The sequence below is a fragment of the Empidonax traillii genome, unplaced genomic scaffold, assembly GCF_003031625.1.
Source record: "Empidonax traillii isolate 1590-97213 ecotype Southwest subspecies unplaced genomic scaffold, ASM303162v1 scaffold522:size797397, whole genome shotgun sequence".
Classification (NCBI taxonomy): Eukaryota; Metazoa; Chordata; class Aves; order Passeriformes; family Tyrannidae; genus Empidonax; species Empidonax traillii.
The window spans coordinates 29,359-44,037 of record NW_020955715.1 but is presented as its reverse complement, the minus strand read 5'-3'; positions in this window follow the sequence as shown (position 1 = coordinate 44,037).

The following is a 14,679-nucleotide window of genomic DNA, read 5'->3' as shown; positions in this document are numbered from 1 at the left end:
TTTTTCAGAAACAAGATTTACATGAGTAAAACTTGCAGATTTTGGACAAAAAATTGTCCTAAATGCTTAAGATCAAATAAGTTTTAAAATATGTTACTCATCCAGTACAAACTTGCCTCTTTAAGTTTTATTCAAATTCATGTTTCTAACAAAGGGAATTTTAGCATAGCTGCAACAAAATCCTGTTTCATCCAGTTCTGCTTGTTGCTCTGAAGCAATATATTTTCCCAAAAATAATAGAGGAATGTATTATTTCTATACTTCTGGTACAGAAAAGTACTGTGGTGTATTATCTCCAAAGTACTAAGCTTTGTATAATGTCAGTTACATTTCTATGTCAGCCACAAGCAGTCTAAATGAGCTGAGATTAAGATAATGTCTGTTACGTAGCAACTGAGAATTTTCTATGAATATCTTTAAAATTATTTGTACTCATCATAAATTTGTACTGACAAAAAAATCAAGGTAAAATTTTATCATGCAGTTATTGTGAGTAGTTGTAAGTAGTTGTTTTCTTACAACTACCTGAGGTAGTTGTAAGAAAAAACCCAATGCCCTTATGAATGATTAGCTTCACTGAATATAATTTTCAGTCCGTATGGCTTATGTAATTGACTGCTGTACCTTGATCTGATTCCATAAAAGAAAATAAATATTTTGAGGAAAAACAGAGTGACAACTAGGAAGAAATACTACTAAATCAGATAGCATCTAATCCTGTGAAACTAAGAGCACCCTCAATCTCCTTGGTAAGAACTGAAAGTTCTAGGTAGCATCTAAGAGGATGCTCGATACCTTGCAGAATTTTGCCCAAGGAAAGAAACAAGAATATGCCTTGGCTTGGCACTGAAATGAATTTAAGAATATGACTTAAGAAAACCCATTGCCTGTTCAATGATTGATGACCTTAACCTTAAACTATATTTCCGATATGACAAATTTCTATGTGTATTGGTTTTAAATAGTTGAAAAATTAACTACAAATTTTAATGTCTTATTTCTGTGTCACAGAATGAATACATTTCATCCAGAAAAAATGTTTTACAGAAGCATAAAACAGCCCAGGACCTTGAAAAATCATATGGTCCTTCTGTGGGACAGGGATTACAGAAAAAATTAACTAGCACCCTGTCCAATTGCATCTTGGAAACCTCCAGTGATGGGTCCTCTACAACATTCCTGGGCATGTTGTTCCAGTGAACGATTGCAAAAAATGCATTTCTTCTGTCGAGATAAAACTTCTCCTTGTGCAACTTGTACCAGTTTTCCCTTATTTTCTCCATGTGACTCCTTGAAGAAAGAGCCTACGATCTTTCTGTAGTCACCTTTAAAGCAGTAGACTTGGATGAGGTTCCCTCAGACCTCTCCAAGGAAAATAGAGCTATAAATGTGCATACATTACATCGAAGAAAGATACAAGATAAAGTACAGATCATGAAGGAGGCAGGACCAAGGGTTTAACCTTCATTAGAAGTTTTGATTACTTTCAGAGGTGTGATAGGCAAAAATATGTGACATATAAAGATGTCTCTTCACTCAGTGTTTTTTATATTTTACTGGTGTTAAAGTTTTAAAAAATAAAGTCTGATGCTTCACTTATTTCAAGAAGGTCGTTCAAAAGAGATCACACAATGAAAAAATGCACTGGAAAATACAGATGGTCATGGATCTCCTGAGAGGTCATGGGTTACGCCCTAAAGAGAGCTTGCTCACAACCCACTCAGAGTGGTGGAAAGCAGTATGGAAATTGCATTTGATCTTATAGCAATTAGATGGAAAGCATATAAAAAAGACAGGGGTATTTTGCAGCATAGAAGTATCTCTATCTTAAAAACAATATACAACTCTAAGGATTCCCTAAAACATTGTCATATTGTGATTATATAGCAAGGTAAAGGATAACTTAGTTTTGGAGGTTTCAAGCTTCATTTCTTAAAGAGCAGTGATTCCATGTGACTTTTACATTATTTGTTTTTTTTCTTCTGTTTTCTTTTGGGTTTGGGGGTTTGGTTGGTTTGTTTTGGTTTGGTTGTAGTAAAGTGTAGTTCTGATTCTCCTAGTTTTAAACAAAACCACAAAAATTTGATACTAATGTCCTGTTACAGGCTTAAATATCAATAGTCAAATATAAAGATACATCATGCATTTTTTAAAAACTTAGTTTTTAGTTTTTAATTCAGATTTCTTGATTTCAAATTTATGGTATTGGAAAATTCTACACTGAGCCAAGAAAGCGTTTAATATGAAGGGTTAGAATCAGCCAAGAAGCTTCTTTTCTAACTCTTTATTTCTGACAAGGATCTTACAAGTTGTTTAACTACAAATCATATTTTATTCAGCCACTACATTTGCCTGATTTGTCATTAGGTCTCACAGATGCTGAGAAGAGTAAGAAACTTTCACAGTAATTATACATGTTTCTGAACTTCAATTTTTTAAAGCTAAGTGTATTTGTATTATAAAATGGAAGATTAATATTGGATCATCTGAAGCTAAAATTTAACATAATGAAATTGGAGAAATATCTTTTAATTGTGGTACAGATGCTTTCAGACTCAGAGAAAATGTACTTTGTGAAGTGACTCTCTAAGAACAATGACTTTGTATAGCTCTTACCTCTTGAATCAAATAAAGTGTTAGATGGTGTTTACTATTATAAAGCATGCAGTACCACCTTGAACCAATGAATTTTTTTTATTGTTATTTATGACATTTAAGCATTGCCTTGTTTGATTTTGACAGCTACAGAAGAACAAAAAAAAAGAAAAACCCCAAACACCAATGACTCCACCAACTTACCTTCACCCACATAGCCTGAATTAACCAGGGAGAAAACTGTCACATAGGAAAATGCACAGTTTTCTCATGGGTAAAAATCTCTTCATGTCCTTCCCTCCTGAAAGGTCAGAAAATAATGAGATCTGCATGGTCTGTTAAAGTTGGCCTGGGTCCAGAATCAAGGGAAAGAAAAGCACTAACAAACCCAGAAAAGATTTGAACTCCTTGATCATAACCATGACAATATTGTGCAAAATGGGAAATTCATTTTTTCATCAAGCAGTTTTATGCTGATACCACGGTTCTGCTTCTAGATTTTTATCTGACCAAGTTTTTTTTTAACTATCTTTTACCTTTGTATCAATCCATTTCCTCTTAGGAGTGACCCTAGCAATCCTTGTCAGGACAGGTTTGTGGCTGCTGTTGTATTTGGTTCCCGTGCAATTTTTCAAGGTGCTGAGCAGCTGCTCACAGTGCTGCCAACTCGAGCCTCTACACAGAAGTCCACCACAGGCTTGTCAAAAGTAGTATCACAGAAGATGGGAAGGGCTTTAAATAAGCGCAGAGTCACAGTTTATGTGTCTGTGAAACAGCTTCTATTCTAAACATAACATTAGTATTTCCTTTTTTCTCTCTCTTTTCTTGATCTTTCTTTACTTTCTCTTTTCCTTCTTGTCTTTTTTATTGTATTTTTTAGAACACTTCTTCCCAAATTTGCACTTTTTCCAACCTACTAAGGTCATAATTTCTAACTCGATTTGTTTTGTTTTCTGAATTAAGACATAGCAATAAGGCCCATGTATTGTGTCTTCAGATATTAAAAAAAAAAAAAATGAAAAGAGTATTTACACTCTTAAAAGCTGACTAAGTATTTAATTACAAAACATGAAATCAACATGAAAGGAAGCTTTTATTTAGGAAAACCCCACAGATACTTTTCTTGCTCCCTGTATGTGACAGGAAGCAGTAGTATCCTTCTTGTCTTAGACAGACAAGGTACACAGTTGTATCACAGAAAACTGCTTGTGCAATTTTGTTTTCTTATAGCATTCAGAATGCCATGTCAGAAAAACCTTTTATAGTACACAATGGTAGTAATTGGATATTGTTGAGACCAGCTGCAATCAGGAAATGCTATTCCACTTTCTATCCTTTGTCAAGCACTTATATCTGCTTTTTTAGAACCTGGGCTTCAGAAACTTACTATATACTTTGTTATTTAAACCTTTACTTTAGAAATGGACAAACCAAACTATAGACTTTTGAAAGAATATGAGTTTTAGAGGTTTCAATAAGATAAATGTTGCCTGATAAACAGTCATAATATGGTATATTTGGAAAGGAAATGTAAAAACTGAATAAATAAGAATGACAGCCAAAATGGCTCAAGAATTCTAAAAATCACTGAAGGAAGATAAATTTTCATAACACAGACATGAAAAGACTAAAGGGTTCCTGACCACAGCCTTTAAATTATTTCAAGGTGCTAACAATAAGGAAAGGGAGAGTGTTCATCGAAGGTCTATGGGACTTTCACAACATAAACCAAAATGCAAAACCAAAAAGGAAGTAATTTATACAGTAAACAGGTAGATAGTTTAATACACTTTATTGCAAATATCAATATGGTTTTACTTGAACAACTTTTAAATAAATGTTCCTATAACTTACCAAGAAGATAAGTCTGAAATAAAGCAACATAATTCAAATAATCTTGTTCACCATATAAAAATAAATTAATAAATTGTCTTAATTCAAATGGTGAACAATAACTAATAATTCAAGTAACAAGTCTATTTTTTGTATGCAATCTCCAGACAAATTTTTGCTGATTTTAAGAGACTTTACCTATGAACAGTAAATATTATCTTCTGCCATATTTTTCTGTATGAGTATTTTAATTAGATTTGCTTGCTAATACTTTCTTTTTCTATTTTATGAAAAATATTGTTTGTAATATCTGAAACTTTTCCTTCAAATTACTCACAGAACAACAAAACAACTTATTAATTTTATACCTAAACTATGACTGTGACTTCAGCTAAAAGAAGTACTTATGTGCTCATTTTTTCTGCTCATTCCAGCCTGTATTGTTCTCTGTACCCAGTACATGAGGACTAAGTACTGAAAACTCTTAAATACATTTATCCTCACTTATTCCTGCTGTCATTTGTAGAAAGATTTGTAGAAAAAGGAAACAATGTTCAGTCAGGTTAAAAAAAAAAAAAAAAAAAAATGTAGAAATTACGTCACCAACTTGGGTGCATTAGTTAAGCATGAAGAAAGGAGGCCAAAACACTGTGTCTGGCACCAATGCTCACCAGCAGATAGCTGGGAAGAGCTACATTTTACTTATCTGCCTGGTCATTTAAGATACTACCCAGTAAGAACAGAGCAGTTAAGGGTAGTATCTAAAAGACAGTGTTGAGGAAAGAAACCCTGTAAGTCAAAATAAAGACAGCACATGCTAATAAATCCATCTAATGGTTAGGTAGGCAGCAAACAAGTGGAAGACTGGGTCTCAGTTATCCTGCCTTATGGACGACAGATGCACTTCTTTCTGCTCTCAAAGTGCTGCAATTACCAGAATATGAGCCATTACAAAGGGAGAAGTAAGGCTCTTCTCTTTCCTTCTCATTAAAGCCATTGAGCTCTGCAGAAAAGAACTAAAGACTGGGAAAGAAAGTAGGAGAACAGTAGTAGTGAGTTGGATACCTGGATTTAGATGTTTTGTCGGTCAGTGTTGTTGCTCAGCCAAAGGGGCGGTGCAAGAATGCCTGTGGAGTGAGCTCTGCAGGAAAGCAACCTATCTTTTTGGCCATGACAATTCTGTCAGCCCTGTGCTAGGACAGTCAAGACTGAAGAACTTTTATGCATGATCAAAAGCAGAAGTGGGTTCCAAGGCAATATTAATATCAGTGTACTTAGACTTGTTAATTGCAATTATAGTTTTGAATTTACACATTTAATTTCTGTGTGAGATCTTCCTTGAGAACCTGAGTCTGGACCTGAGCAACTTGCCCAAAAACATATTGAGAGGTTTGCCAGGGAACAGATTAGTAGCTCTTAGTCATGCTAGATAAAAGCTCCAAGTAAGAGAAACAGCTTTATTTTCTTGCTCTATACGGTAGGTTGTGCTGTGTTAACTGCACAAAGATGCCTTTTTGTGAAAGTTTCTATGTGGTTATGTATCCACTACGAATTCCAAATTCAAAAATTTTATTTCTGACAAAAGCCTTCTGGCCACTACTGAGCTCTCCACGATCAGCATAAACCCCCATTTTTAAAAAAAAATTAATTAACAATCACCACTGTAATTTCCAATATTGCTCACAATTCTGTATGTCTCAACATATAGTGTGGTGACATTTGGAAATGTTAAACATTTCTGGTTTTAGTAATGCAACATTGAAAATCATTATGGGTTGAGAATTATTATTCATTGTCAAGCAAAATATTATCAGTAAGAAGAAAGCCTTTTTTTATTCCTTTCCCATAAAAACTAATAACCTAATGATCAGCTGCTTTACACTTTCAGAGAGAAATGTTCTTCTCAGGTTTTCTCCTTCAGTTGCAAAACATATTTGACTTTAAGCATTGAGTTCCTTTTGTGGCCACACATAGAAATACACATTTAAAATAGAACAAGTCCGATATGAGAGACATTTTGAAACATTAACATTTCACTTGAGGTAACATTTTCACAACAAATCAGGCAACTGACAAATGTTTGGTCTCCAAATCTCAGAGAGTAAGTTAAAAATTGTGATTTCAGGATACTGAAGAAAAACAATTAACAGAGCTTGGCTTGAAGCTGAACCATTTGTTATTAATGCTTATTACAAAAATCCATGTAGAGGATATATTTTTCACTCCCTATGAGTATTTTGCCAGTCTTTCACAAAATCTTGCACTTTACCAGCATCACGTTAGTTCTTTTCCTTGAGAATCCATTGAAATATAGACATCAGTGTTTCACCTGAATGAACTGTTACAATTCAACTTTGGAACTCAGGGGAAAAGATAAAAAGACAAATTTTAAGTACTACCAAAACAACTTTAAAGACTACTCAAGAGAATAGTTTTCATTAAAATAATTTTATATTATTTACCTAAATTGCAATTAGGTATTTATAGTTATTGCAAAACAACAGCAAAAATATACACACCATGAGCCAACAAGAGGCTGATGTTGGCAAATTAGAGAAAAACACTTTTGTCCGTTTTTTTTGTTATCTTTCTCAATGAATAATGACTATTAAAAGGTTTTCCAGTTTCTTTTTTCTCAGCCTCTGCAAGATACCTGTCGCACATGGTGCAAGACGTGGGAACAGACAGGTTCAAGCTTCAGAAGATCTCTACAGATATTTGTATCTTACTGCTTGCCTTCCAATCCTGAATGGCTGTTTTTATTGTATTCTTTGATTCTTGACGAACTACTTCATTCTCTGGTAACATTTGCTGTTGAAATCGATGCATGTCTGTTTCATACTTCCTGTTAACTTCTGGCTGATTTAGTAACGGAAGTAGATATATAGATTACAAATTCCTTTGCTGTAAACTGATTTATAATACTATATGTCATAAAACTTCTGCAACCAAGATGGAGTATGGAACTTTAGGACAAAATAAAACTCAATCTTGATTTTAGAGTGTTCACTGATGAATAATCTAACATTGATTTGACAAGATATTCCAAGGTTTTATGCTTCTAAAAACCTGTCTATATTTGTCGTGTGATTCGGTCTAATTTTAGCTTTCATTATCTTCTTGCATGACACTGCCTGCTAGATTTGAAAAGCATTTTATTATAGATACTCAAAGTTTAATCACAATTTTCTTTGATAAATTAAGAAGATTGAGATCCTTCAGGCATTTGCTACAGAAAAGTTTCCCAAAACTTAATTATTCCTGTGGAATCCTGAGCTATCTGCAGTATTTCAACTCAACTGTGAACATTTAGCTTATAACAGTCACACTGTTGCCAAAGATGGAGAAAGCACATTGTCTCCATGTCTCCGCTTTTCCTATTATTCTGTGAATTTTTGGAACACAGAAAAATAAATAGCTTGGATGAGACAATATGATTTTCATGTTTGGTTTTTAGGGATACCAAGTCTTTTTTGCCACATGTCTGGATTCCCTTGCTCTGACAGAGGACTGACCAAACATTTCAGAATTGTGTTTTATAGGAAAAGAAACTATCTAAAGATGAAGTTGTATATTTTAATTATTAATTTATATTTTAAGTGTCTTTAATTTAAGTTTAAGATAAAATTTTAAGTCCTTAAAAGAACTGTGTATCAATAATCTTGTTTTATCACTATTCAAAATTTTAAAAATTTTAAAAACCCATATTTGATTCCCTGCTCTGCTTCCTTCAAAAGCTGGACTACAAAAATATCCAGAAAGTTCTAAGTTATTTTATCACAGTATTTGTATTCAATATTTAACCTCTACACAGAAATGGGCCTAAACTGAACAAAAAAAAAATCTTTCTTTCTAATTCTGCCAAATATTGTTGGTTCTTTTTTTGAGTAATTCTCTTCCTCTTCGTATTTCTTCAGTTTCAAATCCTATTTATTTTGATAATCAACCTCTTTCCCTTTTCCCATTTGTAGTATCTACACAGGTGCAATAAAAAATCACTGCAAAACAAAACAAAAAAAGTTACATGCTAAAAGTTTTAGGTTAATATTACAGAAGAATGTCTTTATTTCTGGTTCTGTTCTCTAGGTCATTTGAAAAAAATTCCCCCAATTAATCTTTTAACCTAGTCTTTTTAAGTGACAGTACTGAATGTGACAGCAAGGCAATAATGACAGATATGAGACATCAGATGTAAATATTTAGTTTGTTGTAGAAAATATGCTAGCTGACATAAAATTTCTAACTTTACCAAAAATATTTGTACTTGAATTCACCAAGATTTCTTGATCAGTTTCTTGATATGGCCCCATCTCAGGTAATGGATATTGTAATTTAATTTGTTGATTGCTCAGGATTACTTTGATTCTTAAATGTCAGAAGTCCAACTTGGCTGAACAGGAATTTTCTTTTGGAGGTAAGGCAAAAAATGAAAGGTGTATCCTCAGTGGAAACAAGGTCAGATGATGTGGGAAGAATGCAGAGATGCTGCTCACCACTTCAGGGAGAAAATCTATGCGGCCAAAACTCAACTGCCATTGAAGCTGACCAGAAATGTAGGGGACTGTCATGTGTGAGAGTGGAAGGCTTAGACAAAATTTATTAAAGGAGCCCTGCCATTGAGTTTCAAGGTGCAGACAGTATCCAATCTTAGACTCTTATTTTGTCAATGGTTTAAATTTAAGGAATTATCGAGGTGTGATTGAAAAATTTTTGTCCCACAACTTTTAATCATGTCAACTGAGAATACTTATTGTGGTGGTGCAAGTTTGATGGTTTAACTGGATGATCTTGAAGGTCTCTTCTAACCTTGATGATGATTCTGTAATACAGAAAAGCACTCTGAAGAATTTTATAAGGAGATTTTCTCAACTTAGTGAATATTTTTTCCTAATTATTATATTTATTGTTTGATTGAAATAGTTATTTAAGTTTTCATTTTCAAAGAGGTCTATGTGTTTAATATAGCATGTTATAGTGTATCTTCTTAGTATACAGTGTCATGTAGGTGCTTACCTCCTGGAATTTTATTCCCAAATTGCAGTTTTATGAGTGAATGCAGTCTCCCCTGAACTGGTCAGTGATATATTCAATTTCTTAAGTTTAAGTGTATTATTTGTAATATATCAGCTCAATAGCATTTTTTCTATCTCTCTTTCTATGAAAAACTTATAAATTTTACTAATCTCATTCAAGGAAGTGTAAGTAAAAACATAGCTATGCCAATTTTTGAAGTACTCTAATTCCCATTAAAAGTTATCTCATTGTAAGACATCATTAAATTATTATAAACAAATGATCAAAAAGTATAAAGGAAACATAACTAGTCTGATGTGCAGGTCTTATGTCACAAACTAATAGAATAAACATAAGACTTAAAAATATTGAAATCTAAAATCTGGGAAAAATAAATCATTAGATCATATTTGACTATATATAGCAAAGTAATTTATAGATAATTACATCAAACTGATTGAATGTAGTTTTAGACTCTTTTTCTTAAGATGCATAAAGGGGGTAATCAACTTCATTATTGTGCTCTTTCCACAAAATGCAAAAAAAAAAAAAAAAAAGGGGGACCGTATTTATAAAAAAAATGTTATTTACATCTTTACAGGCAGCTATATATTACAACTGCAGTTACTTCCTTATTTGCTATAAATGAGTAGAGGGTGAAAGGCCTAAACAAGTATGCTTATGCATGAACAGATATCTTATTCACTGGAAGTTGTTCAAGTGCCTAAATATGCATGGCTGACCTATTAGAAAGACCAGTCACCCACAAAGCAACATTCTATATTCAAACCCACAACTAAACTTAATAAAAACTATCACCTAATGTCAAGGTTGTGTAAAAATAGGGAATCTCAACTTCCACCACAAAGCCAGATTTTAAATAGATCACAAATAGCTTTACTTACTGCTAAGAAGCATCAGAAGTGGCAGGAATGAAAGCCAAGAATGCCCAGAAAGGGATGATCATGACAGATGCCCTTATTACCTATTAAGTAGCTCTAAGGAACCAACAGAGCGCTACAGAATTTCACCTCGTAATGAACAACTCTTACTTTGGTAAAACAAAAGATAATTTTACTCATATTTAAATCCATTAATATCAAGACTATCTGTCAGCGGTAGTCTGCTTCAACACATACTTCTATGCATAAATGCATATATTTCTTTAGAATCTAAGTCACATTACAAAATCTACTTTATTATTTCACAGTACTCTCAGAGTTGGCACTACATGTAAACAACCTTCATGGGATACAAAAGAAATAAACCCACACATTAAGAGGTCAAAGACACTGGATTATTTTTAAATTCATGTTCTGTTACCTTTTTCAAGGCTGTTCATTTTCTTTCTAAGGAAATCAACCCCCCTTGAGAAATAGACATCAAGCATGATTTTCTTAATAGGGTCCTGTATAAATGAAAATGATTATAATTTTACTTGAGAGCGTTAATGATCACATTTTAACTCAGAAGACATCTGACACCTATCCACTCCCCTTACCCCACCCTTCCAAAAGGTAAAATGTTGTGTTATAATCAGTTCTTGAATTTAACAACTTCTGCTACTAAGATGAGATACTTTGTGGGAGGAAGTATGCAGTGAATGGCAATCCATCAAGGAAATGCACTGGAGTTCAGCACAGGCATGTGCAGAATTGTGGAGAAGTAAAACAGAAAATAGTTATTTCAATTGCTGTCACTGTGGTTGGACTGTGTATAGGCACTGAATACATGTGGAGTTTTCATAGGATCAAATAAAGATTGCAAATCTTCTTAGTCAGGATCTTAAGGTAAATCATGAAGCTAGAATAAGCTTTCGCAGTATCAAAGAAAAGAAACTAGAAGTGATTCTTACAATCTCCGCTCTGTCATGCACCGTATATTTTTATTTTTAAAAAAACATTGGAACACCTGGCTATTTCTTGACTTTTACATCAGAAAGAATAGGTTTGTCCATCCATTCAAAATGCAGGTCAATTAAACATGTCAGAGTCCCTTTTCATATCAGCAAAAGTTAGGTTGTATGCTCTCAATCCTCGGCTGGCATTTGCTAAGCTGCAAAAACAGTTCAGGTATCAATACAACCCAAACAAAGAGTTCTGCCTCAAATATGCATAAAAATTCTGAATATAAATGTGGAAAATAAGTTTATTTTTCTTTAAATATTACAGATTATTGAAAAGGATATATATATACAGACACCTATTAGTTAGGAACTATTCAAATGTCAAGAAAAATAATAATGACATGACCATAATGAATTCTGAAAGGAAAGAGAGAATGAGTCGTTTTTAAGAAAAAGACAATAATGCTTAAAAAGAAGTTTTCATTTTAAAATAATCTTAAATGGAATTCACCCAGAGGTATTCCATAAATTGGCACTAGATCATGAGAAAAGCAAAGAGTTAGATTTCCCAGTACCCACTAAGGAAACAAGAGCTTCTATTAAATACCTTAAAGCTCCAAAAAGACTCCTGGGCTTGACAGTCCTCTGCCTGTTTTGCATTTTCTATAAGGATATGTTTTCTCTGAACTCCTAAGATTAAACTCAGATTTTTAGTATAAAACCCCACTTGGCTTGTTCGTTGAACTGATGATAGTTATTTCTGTACAAAAACCACCTAGAATATGTTTAGTTTACTGAAAAAAAATATGGAAAAGAAAAAAGAAACATTATGTCTTTCTATAAAAGATGTGTGCTGAGTTTTTGCCACGATGTTGAAGTATTTTATATTCAGATCAATCTGTTCAATGAAAAGTCTATAACTCTGTAACTGCATTCACAAGGGCAGCTTAAGGTGAAAAAGGTCTTTGGCTATATTAAGGAAAAACCACCATGTTTTTAAATGTTTTGACCAGGAGAAAAATTTCACTGCCTCCATTGTTGTACAATCACAATAGAAAACAGATAATGGATGGGATTTATCTTCGTAGAGTACATACCAAATCACTCTCTTCAAATTTTCTATTTACTCAGGAGACACTGGATTTGGCAATTAGTTACAGGATGACTGATTTACTCAGGACAGACTAGATTTCTGGTCTTTTTTTTTTCACTGATGATGTTCAAGTGACACCTTTCTGCTTTAGTACATCACTATACTCAGTGGGTAAGGCATCTTCATCCAACATTGCGTCTCTGTACCAATCCAGCTGTGTCTACCACAAAAGATCCCACATTACAGCTAGTTAGAAATCAGGAACATGAACCCATCAGTGAAAATAAATAGGAGACAGGAGCTGGACTGTGGAAAAATAAAATACAACAGGACAACATCTTGAATCATTCCAGTGGGATTCAGTTTCTTATCAGCGTTTGTCTCAAATTTTGAGTAACTCAGCAAAAAAGGGTGAATTATCACACGTGCTTCCAGCTATTAACATGCAGGTGATAAAAGGAGTTCTACAAAACTTTTTATAAATTCACTAAAAGGAAAACTAAAGCAATTTTTTTTCTGTATGGAACATGAAAATCTAAGTCTCTCTTTGCTTCTTCCTGAATATGATCTGCTCATCTCCAAAAAGGAGGTATGCATTTTCATTGAATACTCAGAGGAATTAAGTGTTTTGCATTTATACACCAGAGAAACTGAGATGATTTATATCAGATGTTCCAAATTGCATTAGTAAGAATAATAATATCTTGCAGCATTATTTGATATAAAACTATGCCCCCTTAGGACCAAAATAAATATTGTTCCCAACTAAACACTATGGAGGAGGTTGCAATAACTTTTGAGATATTTATATTTTTACATTCTGAATCTATTAGAATGTATATATGTGGGCCAACTGTATTGCCTTTTTTTTTTTTCCTGCTGCAATGTATAAGTATATATAGCATAAAATTCTTTTACAACAAATTACTATGCCACTAATAACTTTAAAAAAGATACGTGATGATTTTTGGTCTTACAGAAAAGTTTATTCCAGCTTTACATCTCCTCTATCTTTCTGGTTTAAAACTAATGCATCTTAAACTCAAACATATTTTTGTCTCTGAAATATATTTGCAAGCCTGAAGTCAGCAAGATGTTTTGATGCACTGTTAAAGCAATCAGAAGAAGAATAACATGTACCAATAACGGTATGTATCAATAATATCACAATGTGCTTCTTCATTGTATCTGCCAGTATTTTGTCAAGAACAATTTGATTATTTTATTTAATCCCTAGTAGCATATTGTGTCATTTCATCTTAATTAGCATGTCACCACTAGGAAAATGTACAATACTTAGAGCTAAAAACATCAGCTAATTATCTAAAAGCCCTAAAATTTACGACACACCACATGTTTATAATTTCAATTGTAAATTATTAAATTTATTAATTTAATATTTTTAAGTTTATTACAGAAATTACTCTGTAACTGTGTATTTGATTAGGCTAACAGAATGTCAGTTTTTAACCAAGTAGCTTAGAATAGTTGGGGTTTTTTTGTGGATTTTCTTTAAATAAATCAAAAAAGACTTGAGATACAGTCTTTAAACCAGTCCATTTTTTCATGTGAGAGTTCTGCTTACGGATGTTTGTGTACCACAATAACAAGTGACTTGATAGCAAAATATTCCTTTTATGTATGGATAAGTTTGTTTGCACACACACACACACACATACACACACACAAAATCAGGAATAAATAACCAAGCCATCAAAATAATGTTTGTTTTAGCTCTGGATATGACATTTTACTTAAACTGCATTTGTGGTGTGTATAGAGTAATATTTTTTGTATATGGCTTGAATGTTTTTCTGCTCTAATTTGTTATGTTTTTGTTCAAACAGACAAATAAAATATTAACTGCTTGCTTACAGCTTATTTAAGGTATTTTTTAAAGTCTAGTTCAAGATAGATATCTATGAACAGCATCTGTATAACTTATGTATTCAAAAGAATAAAAATACTTTTTCTCTTTTGAGTGACTACACATAATTTAGTAGCTTACTATGTTTCTACTTGTGAACTCTGAACAAACTTTTACACCATGTAAAAGGACTAAAGCAGGCTATACGAGGAAGCTGTTGTCGCTGCGAACAGTGACCTTCCTTTAATGTTCAGAGCAGAGATAGATCATGACCCAGAAAGTTAAATCTTGTTCCCTCTCATTTCCATCTGATACAAGTCCAGGAAAAAACAACAACAAAAAAAAACCAAACAAACAACAACAACAACAACAACAAGAAAAACAGAGAAAAGGGATTAATGAAGAAAATTGCCCCTTGCAGCATAATACACC